Source organism: Castor canadensis, chromosome 11 (genome assembly GCF_047511655.1).
Source record: "Castor canadensis chromosome 11, mCasCan1.hap1v2, whole genome shotgun sequence".
NCBI classification, from domain to species: domain Eukaryota; kingdom Metazoa; phylum Chordata; class Mammalia; order Rodentia; family Castoridae; genus Castor; species Castor canadensis.
The window spans coordinates 64,445,423-64,453,239 of record NC_133396.1 but is presented as its reverse complement, the minus strand read 5'-3'; the positions used below and the strand labels follow the sequence as shown (position 1 = coordinate 64,453,239).

At 41.4% G+C, this 7,817-nt stretch overlaps 1 pseudogene; it reads left to right on the top strand.

Annotated features, from left to right (window-relative positions):
• The first annotated feature begins 4,206 nt into the window (after nucleotides 1-4,206).
• Nucleotides 4,207-4,304, top strand: LOC141414347 (U6 spliceosomal RNA; annotated as a pseudogene).
• The last annotated feature ends 3,513 nt before the right edge of the window (nucleotides 4,305-7,817 follow it).

The following is a 7,817-nucleotide window of genomic DNA, read 5'->3' as shown; positions in this document are numbered from 1 at the left end:
CTTCTGCTAAATCCTCCTAGATGGACTCCCTTGCTTGAACCATATAGTAGCTTTTGACACTTTGTTACAGAATTCCTGCACATAACTTCAAACCCATGGAAAATATTAAACTGCACAACTCCTTATCCTAAACAGAAAACCAGATAATATGGTATATGTAACCATGTTAACATTTTGTTCCTTTGGGTTGATATTCAAGTGATTCATTGATATTGGGATGAAATATCTGACAGAGAGGTTTAATAATTTAGGGAGAAAGGAAGAAATAATGATAATTAATAAAATGATTGTAAGTGGTCAATTCTAATCAGAATATTTCTACAAGGTGGAAAAAGTCTTTGAAGACAGAGATGAAGAAGACAAAAGTTATCACATCTGAAAAGGAATCCTGCAGAAAATATACAACCTGAGAAATCAAGACCCTCAGGTTGGAAGGACAATCATGTACTCTCTTCAGAATGTTCATTCTTCTTCCTGACAACTTGCCCAGAATTTATGAGTAATTCCCAGGTGGTCCAAGATCCTGCTCCCCTTTATCCATCACTGGCATATGAAAAAAGCAATGAAATTTTACACACCTGGTATCTCACATTCTGCACTCATACTACAGCCTCTGTAGTCATCTCTTATGTGTGCACCACCCCTACTCACATTTCTTGTTCTTATCCCTGGACCTAAGGGGCTCTACATCCCAGATGAGTCTAGATCCTAGAGGAACACATTAAAAACAAAATAATTATCCAGGACCTCTCTAGAACAAATGACCTCAGAGTCTTACATTGATGACTGATTACAGTATCTAATCTAATCACATCCTTGAGAGATGGCAGGAGCAAAGAGAAGCTGGTAGATGAATGCTTGCTCATTTGCCATTTACAGAATAGACAGCAGTAATGTGTCATAGAGCCTGAATTTTGGGAGATGAAGAAGATTGATTGGAGAAGCCATAAAGTAAGCAAAGACAAAACTATGAAGGTTTCAAAATATCACAGAGTACATGAGTTTAGGCTTTACCCTGTGGACAAGAATCAATCAGTGATCCTTGAGTACAGTACTACCATCAAAGACACGTATTTTGGAACATTCCAATAGAAGCACGATCTTTCACTACAACCCAGTTCCCCCATGAGCACATTCCAGAGGAAAAATAATCCTGCAGCTTACAAGGAGCTAACCCTATACAGATGTATAGGAAAGACAGGAAGACAAGATGGACTCTCCTCAGTCATGTTCAATCCTTCCTCTGGCCAAAATAGGAAAGGGAATCTAGATTTACATCTCATTTAATTACTTCTAGCTCCTTACCTCTTTAGGAAAATCTTAATAGCACCCACCATCACCACCATGTCTCCTTAGATCATACTACCTGCCAGTATCAGCTTTTCCTTACCCTGCAATTGATCTGGAGACTATAGTTGAAATTTGTAACTTCTTCCTCCACACTTATTCTATGTTCCCTTTTTTATCACTTCAGTTGAATTCAATCTTTATTCTGTGGGAGTCTGAGTCCTCAATGGTATTACTTTTATTGGGCTGCTATAATAGCTTTCCATTAACTTTTACTTAGTGAAACCCAAAAAAAAGACTCCTGGCTATCAGTCTTTTCTTTCCTCATTGTGTAGAAAAAGGCAATTTTCCATTGTTAATTGGGATTGAATTACCTCAGACAGTAGAGTAACTTCCTTGTTTATCTGATGTTTTATTAACTTCAGAAAGAAAAACAAAATTGCTCGTGCAAGATTCAACTTCCAAAAGAATGAAACCGTTGAAGTATTCATGGTACAAGCATTCCTTTCTTGGGAATTTTATCAGACATTTCTTCTTGTGTACTATTTCAAATTCTCTCAGCCATCATCATTCCGGACACAGCTATAGTAAGAAATTCTACACAGACTTCAACAATCTTCATATATAGACAGTCTGACAGCATTACCTCAGGCCTGTTCTACCTACTTCTTGTGCCCTGCCATTGGATTCTTCTGATTTCATGAAAGGACGATGCATTCCTCACTTCTGATAAAATTCTCAGATAAACTGCTTGCAAGTATGAATTTGCCTTAATCTCATAACTTGTGAATTTTTGGCTATCACAAGTTATGACAGAAAGTAAGATCACTAAACTAATCTAATCCAAAACTGTGGGGGTAGGAAGCAAAAAAAACATGTGAGTATGCTATTTGGCCTAATAATGAGACAAGTAAGTCCTGTTATGATCCCTTTCACTCCCAGACTTGTAAATGGATCACTGTTATGGGAGAAATGACATCATATGTGGCGCTGTTCTTGTTCAAAGCGCATATCATATTCTAAGGGAGAGTACACCAACCTCTCTGGGACTGTAAGAGGTGCTTAAACTGTTTTTGCTAAAAAGCACTGATTCCCTACTTGGGCCCATGAATTAACTAAAAACAACTAAAAGTGGTTTGGTATCTGTCTCCATTTTGTACCTACTGTCCTTTGCTCTGAGTCATTCCCTCTTGCAGTCACCTTGTAGTCCAGGAAAGACTACAAGGACAGGAATGATGTCTTTGTGACAAGGAACTGAAACTACACCTAAGAGAACAGTGAAGCTTTGCAGAACAAACCACCCCTCCAAATGAGGACAATTATATTTAATAATGAGGCTGTACCTGGGAGCAAGAGTAATCATCTCTTGGAAATCAGATTGTTCCCCTCAAGTGATGACAACAATAACAACTTCTCCAGAACCCTTGACAAACAAGGGCTGAGATAATGGTCAAACAGGCCCCACTTGACCACTGGAACACACCTGTGACTGGAACTGTTTAACCTTTTGTTTCCTGCTCTGTTGTCTATTTAAAGCTAAAGCTCATGTCTCTACCCCAAAGATGGCTGAAGATGGGCTGAGTGCTTACTTTTGCCTCTTCCAACTGAAAAGGCAGATTAGTTAGATAGCTGGTAATAGGCAGTATAGCTAGGACAAAGGGTCCCCTGGCAAAATGCACTGTGACCTAAGCTGCCAACAATACTCAGAAGTTGATATGACCTCCGTGTGACACTGAAAGATGGGAAAGGGAAAAATGGGACAGACCTGGATGAGGACTATTAGGACCATGGTCTGGACTGTATAAATTTCAAACCCTAATGACTTAAAGGCCACAATCAAATCACAATGATGTGTGCACAGCCAATTGGAATGCTGTTTTCCACACATCTAATTATCACAGAGATTGGGCAACACACTGGAGTGTCTGACAGAGGGAATGATGGCCTAATCATGCTCCAGTTTCCATTTCTGAGGTCTGCCAAAGGACAAGGGGAGGACCCTGCTGAGATGTTCCTTGGATCCCAGGCACAATTCTATGACTCTGGTGTCAGATCTTACTCATTGCCTGCTTCAATGACAGTGGAAAACTCATTTTTTCTTTTTCCTGCTCACAGTGATCTGCTTAATACATGGAAATGAAAAACAGCCACATTCGGAGACATTTTGGGGTTCTCCAGCATGACCTACAGACTCTGAGGCTGTATTTGACCTACAGATTGCCTGATCATATGCAGATACCCACTCTCCTCAATCTGCTCTGGAGCCTGGCTATGGCTCTATCCAATTTAGACCTTCTATCCCTATCTTGGTATCCCTCCTAGGGGAAGAAGCCCTCATTATTGTAGGATGGATTGTGGGTCTCTTACCTGAACACTACTCTTGGTGCTATCCAGTCCCATCAGAAAGTCCCACCACCTCTATTACCATTTGTCCACAGAAGTAATCTTCTTGCTTGCTTTAGTAAATTTTATAATTTCACACTTGTCTTTCATTGTCCCTGGATTTCATTCTTCAAGTTCACAATATAAGGACCCAAGATGAGAAAGACTTGGCAGCTGCCTGCTGTAGGGCTGTTGTGCTGGAAGGCACTGCCTAGAACCAGTAGCTGCCAGCTACAGAACTAAAAGAGCTTACCACTAGCAGACACTGCCTGCCACTGAGAAAAATCATCATGACCTCATGTTCACAGCTGTGTAATAAATCTCCTTCACCATGTAATAAATGCCTTTACCATGTCTCTTCATTTGGTGTATAAGGGCAAGTGGCCAACCTGACATGTGGAAGCCCAGTAGTTTGGGCCTAGGGTCCAAACTCTGGTTTCAGCACTCCATTTTTGTTGTTCTGTTTACTCCTTATTTACAGCATTTGCAAGAGTGCTCAGAACAGAATAGATTTTCATTAAATACTACAGGTACTGCTTGCTTCTGTAGCATATATACTAAAATTGAAATGACAGTGATTAGCATAGCCCCTGCACACAGATGACATGCAAATTCATGGAGTGCTCCATGTTTTTTTAAGAGAAAAATGCCATTAAAATATCAAAAGCAGGTTAGTGTTTTTAATAAAAGACAGAAGCATTTCAGACTGAGAAATGGCAGAATATTGAGGTTGATTAGTGGGAGACAATCAAAACGACTAACACTACAGTTTGGGCATTTTACCAATTGTTTAACATTTTATGAGATATCAATTGTCCACATCCCTTTGTCTATCTACTATCTGTAAACCAGGAAAGACACCAGGTAGAATACAACTATAATATATCCAAATAGCAGGAAAGATGGAAAAGAAAAAAAGTGACTTAAGAACCAGGTGAAAATGGATAGCATGTAATGAACTGAGATTATATCAAGGAAAGAGAACATAGGATGATTTTAGGCATCACTGTTGAACGTGATTGAAACTATGTAAGACTAGTTGCCACAATACAAATAATTTCTTTTTATACCTTAAAACTATATCAAGCAGACATCTCTTAAATCTTTGATCAGCTAACATTTTCCCTTTTATTTTATACATTAGTGGAATAGAATAAAGTGTTCTTTTTTGTGGGACTGAGGTTTGAACTCGGGGCTTTGCATTTGCAAAGCAGGTGCTCCACCACTTGAGCCATGCCCTGTAGTCCATTTTGCTCTGGTTATTTTGATGACTGGGTTCTCACAAAGTATTTGCCTGGGATGCCCTTCAACCATGATCCTCCTGACCTCAGCCTCCCAAGTAGCTAAGATTACAGGCATTAGCCATCAGTACCCAGCTGAATAAAGTGTACTTGGAATCTTTAAAAATGAAGTGACTAGCTTTTCCAAAATAATGCTTAATACCAATGCTGAGGGATTAGAATGTCTACCTTTTGATTCTGTGAATGAAGAGTCAGCTAACACAGCCTATATTCTGAGAGAGAAAGAAAGGAAGAACATCAGGAATTACAAAAGAGGTGGCAGGAAGTTAGCCAAAAATCATAAAGAAACAAAGGCAACCAATAAAAGCAGCAAACAATTCCAAGCCTATCCTCAGCTCCTTGAGAGGGGAAGGGGAAGCTGAAGATGCCATTGCTACCAGAAAGTCAGTGATGCCATCCCTATTGTTTCATATGGTAATCTACAGGCAAGATTCAGAAATATAGTAGAAGTAATAGTAAAATTTATTAGGAAAAGGATATACTTTCAATAGAATGAAAACGGATCATCTCAGAAAAGGAGGTTGAGAACAATTATTTTTAATCCAGCACAAGTTTTTATTAAAGAGACTTGGAGCTTTAAATCCCACCCTAGGACCAGTCCAGGAGGCTACGTTAATGTCACAAGGCTAGGGAAGGCCTACAGATCAAAAATGAACAAATTAGCCTGGCACCAGTGGCTCATGCCCATAATCCTAACCACTCAGGAGGCGGAGATCAGAAAAGATCATGGTTTGAAGCCAGCCTGGGAAAATAGTTTGCCAGACCCTATCTCAAAAAATAAAAACCTTTTACAAAAAGGGCTGGTGGAGCGGCTCAAGGTGTAGGCCCTGAGTTCAAATCCCAGTACCACAAAAAAAATGAGTTCTAGGTACTGTTTGATGTATGATAGACAGGAAACAAAAACATCTTATGATATCCTGTGGCCTTGGGCTACTTTGATCTTAGCAGAGATTGAGAGTTGGAATGTTGAATTGCAATGTTTTTCTCTCAGAGACCTTGACAAATCATCCATTTTAGGTTCCTTTTGCAAGTCCCTATCACTCAAGGCTAACTGCTACCCAGCAGCCATCACAAGGTAAGATAGACAGCTTTCACAAGGGAGGTATTGAGGATAGGTAAGACATCTAAAAAACTAGCTAGCATTTGTTGCCCTCAATGCAGAGAAACTAAAGCAGATACCTTAAAATCAACTGAGGCCAATAGGAGAAGGGGACCAGGAACTAGAGAAAAGGTTAGAACAAGAAGAATTAACCTAGAAGGTAACACACATGCACAGGAAATCAATGCGAGTCAACTCCCTGTGTAGCTATCCTTATCTCAACTAGCAAAAACCTTTGGTCCTTCCTATTATTGCTTATACTCTCTCTTCAACAAAATTAGAGATAAGGGCAAAATAGTTTCTGCTGGGTAGCGAGGGGGTTGGGGGGAGAGGGAGGGGGCGGGGGAGGATAGGGAGACAGTGGGGGGAAGCGGGGAGAAATGACCCAAACATTGTATGCACATATGAATAAAAAAATTTAAAAAGACAGACAGCTTTGATGACAGCCTGGCAACTCTAGCTGCAATATAATCCAACACCTACCATGAACCTTAAACTCAGTGTGGGGATCTGGTGAGACAGAAACTGCTCTGGTGTGGACCGTTAGCCTCAGTGAAGAAAGACAGAAGGCTCCTCTTAATCTCTGTGGACCATAGCAAGGTACCATCTTGAAAGGGCCAGTTGTTTGAGAATGAGATATTCTGGGAGCCTGAAAACCATACTAACAGCTTAGAAGGAGTCTTAAAATACTTTGCCACACTGTGGCCACAAGAGGTGGTTGAGGAGAGACAGGATCTGACATGGTCTTGTGGACAAGATTAAGCAAGGAGGAACTCAGGCAGCAGTGAAGAATGCAGTGGTAAGTGAAGGGTGTAGTGGTCAGTGAAGGGTTCAGTGGTCAGAGGCCTCACCCTCCCTGGTGAGGAGTGGTCACATCCGAGTCTCAGGCTGGGTGGGACAGAAACAAAGCACTGAGCCCCATGGCTGGCTTAGTATTGTTTCCAGAAACTGCCTCCTGGTTGTGTGTTGACTGCTAGTGGGTCAGAGCCCTATGTCCACACCCTCTAAATCACATGATTTCCATATCCTCCCCACAAGAACAGGGAGGTGAATTCCTGGGTGGGCTTTGAAGCACTGAGACCTGAACCAGGGAACTACATTCCAGCAGCATGTGTTTTCTGACAGAACTGAGGGCCCAACAGTCCAGACCCTCTAAATCATATAACTTCCAGCCTTCTCCTCCCCAGAGGAGGTGAACTGCTGAATGGGATCTGTAAGCTGAGACCTTCAGGCACAGCAACTAGGTTCCTCAGTCCTTCCCCAACCAGTGTAGAACTCAGTGCTCTGTTTGCTCCACCCCGCCCCCTGGGCATTCAGGAGTCACCCTGAGGCTTGGATACTTGCTCCCCATGGGGACACAAACCAAGAGGGTAGTATAGAGAAACTGGCAACATGCCCAGTACACAGGCTATAAAACTCCCTGCAGCCAATAGCATCTCCCAGAATACAAAAAAGGGGAAGTTTCTATAGTGGAAGCAACCCAGAAGCAGACAACCTACTCTTTCACAAGACAGTCCAGCTATTTTACCTCCATCTGAGCAGTACTGGGGACCAGGCCTGGTACTCTGAGCACTTGGGTGAATGCTTGGCTACTGAGCCATACACCCCAGTCCAGTGGTGAGAAATGGCATCTCAGCCTGGCCACTATGTTGTCCTACCTATACATCAAAATTCCTTTTAAGACATTTTTATTAGCTTATATAATATTTGTACAGGGGATACATTGTGATATTTACAAATGTGCTTAC